This window comes from Mustela lutreola, chromosome 12 (assembly GCF_030435805.1).
Source record: "Mustela lutreola isolate mMusLut2 chromosome 12, mMusLut2.pri, whole genome shotgun sequence".
Taxonomy (NCBI): domain Eukaryota; kingdom Metazoa; phylum Chordata; class Mammalia; order Carnivora; family Mustelidae; genus Mustela; species Mustela lutreola.
In genome coordinates this window covers 67,132,162-67,147,667 of record NC_081301.1, presented here as the reverse complement: position 1 = coordinate 67,147,667, position 15,506 = coordinate 67,132,162, and the positions used below count along the sequence as shown (strand labels likewise).

The window sequence follows — 15,506 nt, the reverse complement described above, 5'->3', positions numbered from 1 at the left end:
CATCGTCAAAAGCATTTTATGTTGTCAGTATTTTGGATTTTAGCCATTCTAATAGATGTGTAGTGATATATCATTGTTTTATTTATTTATTTATTTTTTAAAAAGATTTTATTTATTTGACAGAGAGAGATCACAAGAAGACAGAGAGGCAGTCAGAGAGAGAGAGAGGGAAAGGGAAGCAGGCTCCTGCTGAGCAGTGAGCCCAACGTGTAACACGATCCCAGGACCTGAGATCATGACCTGATCCAAAGGCAGTGGCTTAACCCACTGAGCCATCCAGGCGCCCCTCATTGTTCTTTTAATTTACAATTCCTTAATTAGACATGCTGTGGATCATCACAGCATCTTTTCATATCATTATTGCCATCTCAAAATCTTCTTCAGTGTGGTGTCTGTTCCAGTCCTTGCCAATTTTTCAATCAGGTCATTCATTTTCTTGTGTTTGAGTTAATAAATAAATACATAATAATAATAATAAATAAATAATAAATAAATGGATGAATTTATTATATACTATATATATGTTATATATAGTATATTATATATATTATTATATATTAAATAATACTTTATTAAAAATAAATTTACTAATGAGGCCAAGAATTCAGAATCACAAATACTTCAGAACTAATAATAACTGCCATCACTTGATGTTATTCTATAAGATAAATCCTACAATCAAGTTTCAATTTTAAATTCTTACAATTTTAAATTCTTAAATCCTTATGAAGAAGCATCATTTGGAGGGAGCCGTTTTCATAACTTAGCATCCATCAGCCTTTTTTATAAGATTTTATTTATTTATTGGACACATAGAGAGAGAGAGAGATTGAGAGAGAGATCACAAGTAAGCAGAGAGACAGGCAAGCAGGGAGGGAAGCAGTCTTCCTTTTGATCAGAGCCTGATGTGGGGCTGGATCCCAGGACCCAGAGACCATGACTTGAGATGAAGGCAGAGGCTTAACCCACCACCCACGTGATGAGAGAGCCCCTCAGGTGCCCCTCATCCATCAGCCTTAATTGTTTGGAGGAAAATGTGTGGATGAATAATGCCTTAGGGAGCTAATCTCTCTAAAGAATTTTCAAGTCTTTACCCCTTCAAGGTTTTTGTACAGTTCTGATAGCCTCTAAACATCCAGCTGATTTCTACAGTGACAGGCCTGTTAAAAACTGTCCTCAAACCAGGAATAGAGCTTGAAACATACCAGTCAAGAGCAACTTTGAGTCTTTTAAGGAATTTATCATCATTTCTTTGTTTTTGGTTCATATCTGAAATAGTTCTATATTACACTTGCATAATTTCTCCAGAGCTGACCTTGAAGGAGGCATTCAGTTCCAGCTAGTTCCATATTTTTGCAAGAACTATGATTCTATATTAAAAGAAAACATATTTTAGGGCTCCTGGGTGGCTCAGTGGGTTAAGCCGCTGCCTTCGCTCAGGTCATGATCTCGGGGTCCTGGGATCGAGTCCCACATCGGGCTCTCTGCTCAGAGGGAGCCTGATTCCCTCTCTCTCTCTCTGCCTGCCTCTCTGTCTACTTGTGATTTCTCTCTGTCAGATGGATAAATAAAATCTTTAAAAAAAGGAAAAAAAAAACATATTTTAGAGCGCCTGGGTGGCTCAGTGGGTTAAAATCTCTGCCTTCGGCTCAGGTCATGATTCCAGGTTCCTGGGATTGAGTCCCACAGTGGGCTCTCTTCTCAGCACGGAGCCTGCTTCCATTCCTCTCTCTCTGCCTGCCTCTTTGCCTTCCTGTGATCTCTGTCAAGGAAATAAATAAAATTTTTTTAAAAACTTATTTTATACCAGTTATTCATGTTTATTAACTAAGATATCACAATACAAAAAATACAAACATTTGCTCTTTATTAATACCTTCAACCAAGATCAAAAAACTATGTCATATTTTCTCCAAAAATTTTATATCATCTGATAGGTCAGATATATATAAAATTACATTTAAAGTTTTGAAAATATCAGCAAATATTTTCATTTAAATGCAAATTTCAAAGAAAAGCTACTTCTCCAAACACAACTTTTTATCCTATTTTTTTTTAATTTTGTCGACAACTGATAAAATGTTTAGCGAGAGTATAAATGTTAGATCGAAAAAAAATGATTAATAGATGTAGGTTCAAATTATTATGTTCCATTAAAAATGATTTAGTCTTTGATATACATCTGTTTGGTATTGTTGTATCAAGATATAGTATATTAATGACATATATAAAATTATAGGGAATGACACCTTCCTTTCCATTATGTGTAGAGCTTTTAAAATGCTATTTGTCACAACCTGTCACCTTGTCATTATGTAGCATTATGTAGCATTTCAAAAATATATACTCTTTACTATGAAGTCTTTTAGAAAACTAAAATATGACTTTCTATGGATTGTGTTTCCATATTCCTTTATTGCCAGTTTGAATAAATCCACATGCTTTGATTCAAAGGTAATAAATTCCTCTTATTTGGAAAAATGATGTTTATTTTTGTTCTCTCACACTTAGCAGGTGGTTTCATTTTAGCACACTTCAGAGTTATCATTTCATGCTTATTAAAAACATTTTTATGATCTACATAGATGAATGAAACTTTTATTAAATTATTTGCCAAAAAATCTGTTATTTTTAAAAACGTAATTCCTTTGAAGGGTTATTTTAGAGCATTCAGAGAGGATCTAGGAGTGTGGTATTATGCAATTTTTAAGTAGGTTTGAAATGGTTATTTATATGATTGTTTCTTTAAGGCTTTTGTCTTATTTTGCTGTTTTTTGTCTCATTTTATCTTATTTTGTCCATTATATGCTATAATATATTTTGAAAGTAAATTTAAGGTACGTTTCACATAGTTTATTTTTGGAAAAAATATTGAAATGACTTCTGAAATTCAGTATACTCTCAACATTAATTTTTTCTGAAATATACCAATTGTCTCCTGAACTTATTATATGGCAGATATTACTTCAGACTACACTGGTAAATGAAATACTTGGCTTTGTAGAACTTTTATTTTAATGGGTGAGACAATTAAAAGCTATAAACCTTAATAAAAATTGCATAGTGTATTCAAAAATGATGAGTACAATGGGGGAAAAGGAAAATTCGATCAGGGTGAGAAAAATCAAGGTTGCTAGGCAGGGGATGGGGAGTTAAAAATTTTAATAGGAAGATCAGGGTAGTTAAATGAACCTGACAATTGAACAAAGGTAGGGAAAGGTGATGAATTTGCCCTGAACTATCAGCAATAAGGTCACTCTAGACAAAGGAATTGGTATCTTGAAGGCCATAAGGTTGGATCGTGCCTGGCATATCTGAGGAATAGCAAGGAGGCCACTGTGAGGGACTGAACAGTAGCAGGGAAAGAGGTCACAGAGGTTAAATGAGTGGCTAGATCATGTAAAAGCTTAGAAGTCATTGTAAAACTCTGGCCTTTATATTTGGAAATTTACTGTGTGATAGAATTTCTGCTTATAACTGAGAGTTCAAATGTCCATAAAATTTCAAGGATTCTTATTCTAGTAAGACAGAATAAAGAAAAAGAGTTCATATTTTCACATGGTGTAACAAATGCTCGGAGATCCAAGTGTAGGAAGCTATGGGAGCACAGAAGAAGGCACTAAAATCACACCAATATATTTGATGACTGTGACTATATATAAATTTGTATTTTCTAGATTCTTTTATAGTCATGGAATCACACAGTATATACTATTTATTGCCTAGCTTTTATTTTCTCAGCACCATTACTTTGAGAATCTCCAATTGTAAATAGTTCATTTTGATGTTGAATAGTAATCTCTCTTTAATGAATAGATCATAATTTGTCTTTGCTCTATTGATGGACATTGATGAACATTTCACTGTTTCCAATTCTTAAAAATAAAGCTGCTATGAAATTCATATACAAGTTCTTGTACGAACATAGGGTTTGTTTCTCTTGGTTAAATGCCTAGTAGTAAAATGGCTATTCGTGTAACTGCAACATATTTTGCATTTAAAAAATTTTTCAAACTATTTTCCAAAGTGGTGGTATCATGATATATGCCAACAACAGTTTAGATTTTTTGTCACTTCTCAATCTAGCTCAGACGAATTACAATTAGCCTTTTAATTTTAGCCATTCTAATAGATATGTAAGCATGTCTCATTATGATTTTAATTTGTATTTCTTTAATGTCTAAATGTTGAGAAATTTGTCATATGATTATAAGCCATCTATATCCTTTTGGTGACATGTCTCTTCAATAATTTTCTTCACATGTAAAATTGGATACTCTGGTTAAGTAAGGTATTTTATTTTTATTCGTTTTTTAATAATCAGAGTTGATGTCCATTATCAGATATATAATTTGCAAATCCCTTCTCCATCTTTATGGTTTCCCAATGGAGCTTTGATAGCTGCGTCTTTCAAGAAATATGCTACTTCTTTCCTGGTACACGGAGGTATGACTAGAACATTATCAATGTTGACCTTTGCAAAGAAAATCATGGCTTAAGATATATGTAGTCTGCGGTTGTTGGGAGTGTTCTGTAATATAAAGCATATCTAGTTAGTTGATAATTTTGTTCAAGTCTTACATATCTTACCAATTTGATGACCATTTGTCTATAGAATCTTAAAATAAAGGTGTTGAAATGTTTTTCCATTTCTCTTCTAAGGTGTTTTGTTCTCCAAGAAATTAAATGCATGATTATCACACAATTATAAAATACTTGTGTCAAGAATTTTTATTCAAAAATTAATAAGAGAAGCAGATATTAAAACTAGTTCACATGGTTATTTGGGATATAAGCAGAGTTGTGCAGCAGAAGTGCTCTGGGCCCATAATTTGGGATATAGAATTTATGTTTTCTAATGAAAACGCACTAACTTGCATTATTGTTAACAAGAATCTTGTGCATTACCATCAGTTTTCTACATTATAACCTCTTGCTCTAGAGTTTGTAAATAACTTTGTCAATAGCAAGCTAATAAACGGGGTGACTCCAATGGATTGAGATAATCTCCAGAGTTTCTGCTACATAAAGCCCAGGACTCCATTGAAAGGACACCTAAGAATTTATTTTGCCCAAAAATTTGATCATTTTTTTCACTGTCATTACCTATTTTCCAAACCTAGTCCTTTTGCTTCACCTTTCAGTTTGCGGACAACCCTGTATCTGACTGACTTGTTAATTCTGGAATGTCTTGCAGATTAATTTGCTTTCCATAGGTGGTTCCTCTAATTGATGTCTAAGAACCCTAATTAGTTAAGAAAACTTGTTAAACATATTCATTGCTATTTATTATTATTATTATTATTGCTAATATCTCTATTATAAATAATTCACAAGGCCATCTTTCTGACAAAAGACAAAGAGTTGCCTACTGGTAGAAAAAGTACATTTGACTCTGTCAATGAAAGTGGTAAAGGGATTTGAGAAAATAAGGCAAATCACTGGAATTATGTGTTAAAACTTTAAATATTATAGACACATTTACTTAATTTCTAATACTGTTGTTGCTTATAATTAAATAAGATGTTTTCCATGAACCACGCATTACAGCAAATATATTGTTTATACAGATTAAATTTTCATCAAAAGGGATGCCTGGGTGGCTCAGTTGGTTAAGCAGCTGCCTTTGGCTCAGGTCATGATCCCAGCGTCCTGGGATTGAGTCCCGCATCAGGCTCCTTGCTCGGCCGGGAGCCTGCTTCTCCCTCTGCCTCTGCCTGCAATTCTGTCTGCCTGTGCTTGCTCTCTCGCCCACTCTCTCTGATAAAGAAATAAAATCTTAAAATAAATAAATAAATTTTCATCAGAAAATTGTAAGTGTATATTATTGTAGGATCATGATCAGCATTTTGCAGATGAGAAAAGTGAAATTTAGAAAAGTATGTCTCTTCAAATCCCTCATACAATATCTGGCCTGGATAGAAGGATGTACTATCACAATTGAGGAAGATAATTGAGATTACTTAAAATGATAAACTTTACTGTATAGGGTTTTTTAAAAGTTTGCCACAGATTCAGATTCGTTTAAAATATATATCTATTTTGTGCAAAGTGAATGCACTGAGAGGTAAAAAGAAAGTGATATATCAGTGCTACAAACTAATGGCTATAATATCATCACCTTATTTATGAACAATGAAACAGTGTGCAATATTTAAATAAATTTAAATAAATTCCTATTTATTTTATATAATTATAAATTAAAATAAATTCCTATTTATTTATTATTAAAGAAATTCCTCTTACAAACAGTATGTTTTGAAGGTTGCTAGCAGGAAAGTGTTGTACTACATGGAAGTAATCAGAAAATATGATCTTAAATTCTGCTTTCAAGGGCGCCTGGGTGGCTCAGGGGGTAAAAATTCTGCTTTCAAGAAGCTATAACAGTAAGTACTGAGCATTAGCTATTATATGCTATGGATGAATAACTGGAATCTGCATTTGAAACTAATGGTACACTATATGTTAACTAATTGAATTTTAAAAAGTTAATTTAAAAAAAAACACTATTTTATGAAACAATATTCCCAACAGGCTCTTTTGCTTTAAAATACTCACTTTGTAATGAGAGTCATTACTTTTGTCTAGCCAATTCTTACATCACTGTTTATCCCTTCCCTGCTTTATCCCTTCCCAGTATCAAAAAAGGCTCACTTGGGTTTCCTAGAAGCCATGAGAAAGCTTGTAATAGATCTGGCTGGTTTTCACCAGCAATTTGACCACCATGTGCACAGGGAAGTCTATTGATAAAGGCTTTATTGCAATACATTGAAAATACATGGATGATTTTGAATTCTCTTTCTTGAGGTCTTGTTTCATGATAATAAATTTAGGGTGGCTTATTGGAATGGATGTTATTAACATATCTTCATAGTTCTAAGTACATGGAATTGTAAAATAGATGAATGAATGTGGCATTACTGACAACTGTCCTCATTTTGAAATCAAATTACAGTGTACTAAGATGAGGAAGCAAAGCAGATTTGGGATTATGAGTGAAATAATTTAAAAAAGTCTTAGGGGTATGATCAGACTATTGGGTAACTCAGTAGAAAAATGTCAACTGATTGAGATTCTGTGTTCCCTGATTTCAGAGAGAAGTTAAGATAAATAAGTAACACGAGGAGACTAGGAAGCCAAACATAAGTGATAATTTTGTGCCGGGGTGTGTATACATCTGTTTATCTTCTTGTTTTACCACTAAGGTTGCTCCTAGAGGAGAGTTTAAATATGTGTTGGAGCTAATATCTGTGGATTACACAAGAAACCACATCCTACAGCTCTGCCTGAAACACCCCTTATGATTTCAATGTAATTTGGTTTTTGCATTTTTAGAAATAACAAAATACTTTGCAAACTCATCTACTTTATTACCACCACAAGTGAGTCAGCTGACTCCACATTTTAACACAGTGACAGTCACAGAGGAATGGAGGAATGAGTAGAGTTATCAATATATGTGCTTTTAAGAAGTGTGACAGTGTAGCAGCTATTTCCAGGAACCAAAACATGGGTCAGCAGCTGTGCAGGAAAAGTGATGGAATAAATGACTCATTTCAGAGGAGTTCTATAACATATTAGTTCTATAATGTATCTTCAGCACCCAATTACCCGCTTTGATCTAAAGATAAGGATTTACAGTTAAGGTCCCATTTATGATTTGACTGGTAGGGTCTGAATCATGTTTACTATTGTTTTGACTATTACTTGAAACCTAGAGAAGTACTTTGGATATGTGTTGTGTATTCTATGAACATGTGCTATTTTTAGATTAGATAATTCCTGTCTCAAACCCCTGTTAATTTGTTTGTTTTTGTTTATTTGATAGTGGTTTCAGTAAATGGATATATCTGAAAAATTGCAAAGCCACTATTAAAATTAGTTATTATTATGTATAGCATGGAATTGCACATTCCTCCTTTGAATCCAACAGAGCTTCACGATATCCTTAACAATTTGGGAAAAACATGCTATTATTTTTCTTTATAAAATTTCTCCTGTCAGGCTGTGATGGTGGTCATCAGCAGTAACTCCTCTGAAGGCTTTGTCAAAAGAGTTGAAAAAACTGGAAAGGTGTGAATGAAGCTGTTTGCTGAATATAAAGAAAAGAGCATTGAAGTACAATTCACACTCTTACTTCTCCTTCTATGCTTTCAGATGTTTGACATTTGAAAATTTTGCTTCTAGAAGAGATGCCCTATATAATTCTTACTTTAAGGAGCAAGTTGCTTTTATAATTTTTTTTTATAATTCTACCATTCAATTATTTCCATTTAAATTAAATTCAATACCATGTAAAAAAATCCAAAGTGCAGCCAGTATTCAATTCTTGGGCTAAATAATTTTAGAAAGCTTTGTGTTATTGAACCTACGGGGTTTTTCTGTAGTTTTAACTCTTTCTTTCTGTGATTTTTCCCATTAGTCACGTAAGTGACTGAATTTTAACAGACATTGAGGATAAAGAAGGACTGAATAGAACAATCCTTGGCCTCATGAAGTTGAGAATCTAGCAAGGGAGTCAAAAAATTCAATCATTCAGAGACAATTTATTGAGTGCCTGGCCTAAGATGAGCACAACAAAACCCCAGCCCAGAGGAATCATTTTAATGGGAGAGATAGATAATAGGTAAGCCAACTTTAAAAAGAAAAAAATCGTACTGGTTTTTCTTTAATAGTGATGCATATTTGAACTAAATAAGCACATTTTAAAAAGAGCAGTGATTGAGAAGAGGTTTTGTAACTGAGTGGTCTGAAAGGGGCTTCCTTAAAAAGTCTGTGTTGAACAGATTTCTGAATAATATCAGCTAGAAAGCTGCGTAAAAATCTCAGGGATGGGTGATTTTTCCAGTCAAAAAACTGTAAAGGCTCCAAAGTCACAATACAGCTGTAAATAAAGTAGCTTCTGACAAAGAATGAGAAGAAATAACGAACCCAGGTTTGAAAGAGAAGGGACAGACATTCTATGGAATTCATATTTAACTAAAGCTCTAAAGGACAAAAATACAATAGAGCAAAATTCTGGTGACGCTGATATACCTAATGAAAGTTCATAAACAAGGTGTGGGTAGCAAAGAGTGTGTGGGAATGTTGGTAAGAACAGTGGGGAAGAGTCATCCCTGAACATGTTCTTAAATGAAGCAATTCTTGTGTTGTTTTAAAGGGTAAATTGGAGTTAGCCTAAGTGATTAGAGAAGGATGCCTCGGCTTATGGATGTTCAAAGCCATAAAGATGTGATAAACTACTGCAGAAATTTTCATGTATATTTGTTGTTGCTTCTAGTAATGGTGATCTAAAAACTCCTACTTAAGACAACTTAAAAATCCAGAAAAAATAGCTTTTAAAGTTAAAAATATCAGAATGATTATAAAAATAAGTGAGGGATTACTGGGTCAAAATACGAAACACAATGAGAGTCTAGAGATATATGCCTGAAGCCATTTTAGCTATGAGAGCATTTGAAACTGCTAAAACACTCTGAACTGTGTTTTTACTAGACACTTGATACTAGAGAAACAAAATTCAAAATCCAGCAGCAATCAAATTTGAAAACTTTGGTACAACCCAAATTTAAGTTGAGATCCCCAAAGCACAAGGAGAAGCAGAAATAAGACTATAGCCTACCTTGCCTTCTGTGTAAACTGAGAAAGTCAATCACTGAATTTGGAATATGATTGTCTTGTAGAGTCTCAGATATAAGAGAAAATCCTGCCAAGGAGGACCATACCATTATTATAGCTCTTAATTATCCCTACTCAATAAGAGTTTCAAATATAATGCCTTGAACATAGCAAAATGTAACAGAGCACACAGAGTAAAACCATTAACAATATTTGATAGACAAAATGGGATTAAGTATGATGTTAAAATGATCAATAAAGATTGTAAAATGGCTTGATTACTCTGCTCAAAGAAATGAGAGGGGAAGCAAATTGAACAAAAAACTGAAACTAAAAATGATATTGAGAAAGATTTTATAAATGAATTAAATGGATACTCTAGAACTTTAAAGATATGACAGCTAATTTAAGATACCACAGGGGTGCCTGGGTGGCTCACTTAATTAAACCTCCAATTCTTTTTCCTTTTTTTTTAACACCTTATTTTTATTTTCTTTCTTTCATTTTGGCTCAGGTCATGATGTCAGGGTTGTGAAATAGAGCCCAGTGTTGGGCTCTGTGCTGAGCCTGGAGCCTGCTTAAGATTCTTTTCCCTTCTTTTTCTATCCCTCCCTACGCTCTCACTTGCTCGCTCGCTCTCTTGCTTGCAAATAAATAGATAGATAGATAGATAATAGACAAAACAAAATAAAAGCAGTTTATGAAAATAAATATAAAGATTTTGAAATGAAAACAAGTTCATAATAAAATAGAGAAGACCTACACAGCTAAAAGTTCATTCAGAAAATCTACTCTTCAAGAAATCAGTATGACACAATGTTAAGATATCAAAAGATTTGAGCATGTACTTTACAGAAAGGGTAATCCAAATGGCCACTCATATATAAAAACTGTTTATCTTTATTATGAATCTGGAATTCAATTAAATTAAATTAAAAATAAATGAAAACCTGGAATGACATACTATTACACACTTACCATATTGGGCAACAGTGAAAATGTCTTGCAAGAATGTGAAGGAATGACAGTGCACATAATAAAAACATATGAGGTAAGTTGGACAATATTTAGAAAACTTAAAAATTAAAAAAAAAATTTGGTCCATTCCTAGAAATACAACATGGAACTAAATGAATATTTTCACCAGGATATGCAAACAGATGATTATAGTTATTTCATTCATAATGGCAGATCAGTAGTGGTCTATTTGCACAATGTTACATTAAATAAGAGAGAATATTAACAAACTGGGAGGAGGGGCTAGGTTGTTATCATAAACAGATCTTCTATGGTGCTAATTATGTTCTATTTCTCAAAATCTTTAAGTTGAAAAAGTTTTCAAATTTACATCTAGATAGATAGATAGATGAATAGCTAGGTAGATGATAGATAGACAGATATCCCAGAAGCTGCAATGCTAGGCTAAGCCCAGGCTTTAAAGGGCTTTTCTATGCTCTACTAAATACTTTAAACCATTCATTATATCATAGCTCAGTGTTCAAATCTCCATTTGTTTCCTCAGTTTCCTAATATTTATCTTAAGGTGACCTGATCCAGACTTTTGATCACCTTTGTCTAAATATTTCTATTTTAACAAAGTCCTTTTGAACACTCAGAGACTAAAACTTAGAAAAATACTCTGATTGTTATCTCACTAGAGTGGAAAATATATAGTTACCCATTAACTAATGATATCCATGACATTTTTAATTCTTGGGAGCTTTTGGTTAAATGAATTTTTTAAGCTTCCTTTAAATGAAGCTTTAAGCCATCACCACATGAATACATTTAAAGAACTAAATGAAAACAAGCCAAGTATTTACAGAGTAATAGAATGTGCAGTGGAAAGAGTACAGTTCTGAAATCATAAAGCCTAAATTAGTGTGATGCATCCTTACTAGCCATGTAATCATAAACCAGTTATCTAAATGTGTTAGCCTCAGTGTTTTCACCCATGAAATGGTGATGATAATACTTATTATGCAGAATTGTTGTGTGGATGTGATGAAGCATGGAGCATGAGAATCTCATATTCCATGCTAAAATGATAGCTATTTTTATACTTATAATAATTCTAATAATAGTAATTAAATTGTTCAAAATGATAATATTCATTTATATTGAGGCATTGTATTGACTATTCATAGACACATTTACCAAAATAAATTTCATTTTACTTTACCCCCTCTGAGGATATATATTCCCTAATTCAATATGAATCTCATTATGAATAATAATTATCATAATAAATACGCTGATTTTTCTTCTTTTTAGGGAAGTATCCTTTACTGTTGAACATAAAGAAACTTAAGCAAGTCTGTCTTATTCAAAATTTGCATGCTGCTTTCTTATGAAACTAGATGATAGAGTTGTATGAAATAAATTCATGCAGTTAAGACATTTATGTTTGGAAAACTGGGTGGTCAGTTTAGTATTTCAAAAGAAGATTTTAAATTTAAACCTTAAAACTGAGCTCTTTCAGCATTATTTATAGACCATCCTTCATGCTTCCTAAGTACTCCTTCATTGTAAACTAAGTAATAGTTTTTGTCCCAGTGTATAGAACTAAAATGGATTTTATATTCGATTATTTCAGAGTTAGATGCAGTTTCTACTTCCTTACTTCCTTTTTTGAAAAATAGATTAATTCTACAAAAAGTTTTTTCCAGCTTTATTGAAAAATAATCGACATATTATAATTTATAAATATAAGAAATGATTTCTTATAACATTGCAAACTTTTAACATTGTGTAAATTTTGTACAATTTGATAAATTGGCATACATCTGTATTGCAATATAATCTACATAAAAATGTTAATACATCTACTATCTCATATAGTTGCCACTGTTTTTTATGCATGTATGGTAAGGAATTTTAAGATCTACTCTCTTAGCAACTTTTATGTATATAGTACCGTAGAGATAAACTTCAGAGGTCTTGTGGGTTTTGTTCCAGACCGCCTCAATAAAGTGATTATCTCAATAAACTAAGTCAAATTATTATTATTATTATTATTTTTTGGTTTCTCAGTGCAAATAAAAAATTATGTTTCCCAGTGCATATAAAAAATAAACACTATACTGCACTGTTCAAAAGCATTATGCCTTTAAGAAAAAACAAGGTATATACCTTAAGTAAACTAGTTCTGAGTTTTCAGTGGGTCATAATTACTGATCACAGATCACCATAACAAATACAATAATAATGAAAAAACTTGAAATATTGCAAGAATTACCAACATGTGACAGAGAGACACAAAATGAACAAATGTCGTTAGAAAAATGGTGGCAGCAGACCTCTTTTATACAAGATTGATATAAACTTTCAACTTGTAAGAATGTGATATATGCAAAGTTTAATAAAGGGAAGCACAATAAAAATGTATGTATATATTATTAACTATGATCATCATACTGTACATAAGATCCCCAGAACTTTTTCATATTATAGTTGCAAGTTTGTACCCTTTGACCACCTTATTCCACCCCAGGTTCACCTCTTGTCAACTCAACTCTAAGTTTCCATTAGTTTGCTTTTTCTTCAGATTCTGTATGTAAGGGATATCATAATACATAAATTAAAATATATATAAAATCTTTGAAATATTTCACTTAGTATAAAACCTTCAAGATCCATCCATGCTGTTGTAAATGGCAGTATTTCTTAATTTTTCATGGTTCAGTAGTATTCCATAGTATATATTTACCATACTTATTTTATCCATTCACCCAATATGGATACTGAAGTTATTTCCATCTCTTGCTTAGAGTTAATAATTTTATAATGAACATAAGAGTGCAGATATGTCTTCGAATAGTGACTTCGTTTCCTTTAGATATATACCTAGAGGTGGGATTACTGAATCATATGGTGATTTTACTTTTAATAATATGAATAATCTCCATACTGTTTTCCATACAAATTTATATCCCTATCACAGTACATAAGTTCCCCATTTTCCCCAATATTTACCAAAATTTGTCAGTTTTAATTTTTTGGTTTTATATATTCTAATAGGTAGTAATATCTTGTTGTGTTTTTCAGAGGTAAACAACAACAACAACAACATAATGACTTTGCCCTGAGTTTTTACGTTGAGCACTTTTTAATGCTCCTGTTGGTCATTTATATAACTTTTTTGAAAAAAAAGTCTATTGATATCCTTTTGCTATTTTTTAAATTATATATTTTTTTCTATTTGTATCTGTTGGTTATTAACCTCTTTTCAGATATAAGATTTGTAAGTATTTTCTTCCATTCTGTGGATTGTGTTTTCATTCCCTTTTGGGTTTTTTTGGCAATGCAGAAACTTTAGTTTGATGTAATACCATGTATTTATTTTTGCTTTTTTTGCTTGTGTTTTTGGCCTGGTATCCAAAAAACTATTGGCAAGACCAATGTCAAGGAGAATTTTTCCTATGTTTTCCTTTAGGAAATTTAGTTTCATGCATCACATTTAAGTCTTTAATCTATTTCAAGTTAAGATTTATGAGTGATATAAGGTTCCAGTTTCATGCTGGTTTATGTGACTATTCAGTTTTAAATATCATTTATTGAACAGACTATCTTTACCCATTATATATGTTGGCCCCTGTCAAATATTAGGTGACTGTATGAAAGGATTTATTTCTGGACTCTCAATTCTGTTCTACTTGTTTACTGGTCTGTTTTTATGCCAGTATACTTTATTGTTTTGAGCATGAGGGCTTTGTAGTATAGTTTCAAATCAAGAAGTGTAATTTCGCTTCTTCATTCTTTCTCAGAACTGCTTTAATTATTTGTTGTCTTTTATGGTCTCATATAAATTTTAGGATTCTTTACTTCTGTAAAAAAAAAATATTGGATTTTTTAAAAAGATTTTTTATTTATTTATTTGACAGAGAGAGATGACAAGCAGGCAGAGAGGCAGGCAGAGAGAGAAGAGGTAGCAGCTTCGTGCTGAGCTGAGAGCCTGATGCAGGGCTCGATCCCAGGACCCTGGGATCATGACCTGAGCCGAAGGCAGCGGCTTAACCCACTGAGCCACCCAGGCGCCCCTAACATTGGATTTTTGATAGGAATTGAATTTACAGATGGTTTTCGGTAGTATGGACATTTTAACAATGTTAATTCTTACCATTCATAAATATGAGCTATCTTTCCATTTATGTCTCCTTCAAATTCTTTATCAATGTCATAGTTTATGGGGTACAGATCTTTCATCTTCTTAGTTAAATCTTTTCCTAAGTATTTTGTTATTTTTGATGCTATTGTGAATTAGATTGTTCTCTTTATTTTTTCAGATAGTTCATCATTAGAGTGTTAAAATGCTCCTGTCTTGTGCTTACTTTGGCAGCACATATACTAAAATTGGAATGATGCAGAGAAGATTAGCGTGATCACTGAGCAAGGATGACATGAAAAACTATTTTAAAAAAACGAAACAAAACAAAATTCCTGTCTTTTATATATTGATCTTGTATTTGGCAGCTTTATTAAATTTGTTTATTCAAAATTTTTTGTGAAGTTTTTAGGATTTTTTTACATGTAAGTTCATGTTATCCAAAAAAAGAAAATTTTACTTCTTCCTTTTTTTTTTTTTTTGGAGTCTTTTATTTCTTTGTGTTCCTTGTTTCTCTGGCTAGGACATCCAGTACTATGTCAAATGAGAGTAGTGAAAGTGGACACACTTGTCTTTTTTCTGATCTTTAAGGGGAAAACTTTCAAACTTTTTTGATTGAATATGAGATTAGCTCTGGGCTTGGGCTTGCAATATGTGTTTTTTCTTTAATGGATTTTTTAAATTATTTTTTAAAATTTTTTTATAAACATATAATGTGTTTTTATCCCTAGGGGTACAGGTCTGTGAATCACCAGGTTTACACATTTCACCGCAGTCACCATCA

At 32.3% G+C, this 15,506-nt stretch overlaps 1 non-coding gene across 1 annotated transcript; it reads left to right on the top strand.

The window, feature by feature from the left end:
- Positions 1-14,940: 14,940 nt before the first annotated feature.
- On the top strand, positions 14,941-15,049 carry LOC131813347 (U6 spliceosomal RNA). The gene has a single exon (XR_009346764.1). It is a non-coding gene; the product is annotated as a U6 spliceosomal RNA (small nuclear RNA).
- Positions 15,050-15,506: the final 457 nt, after the last annotated feature.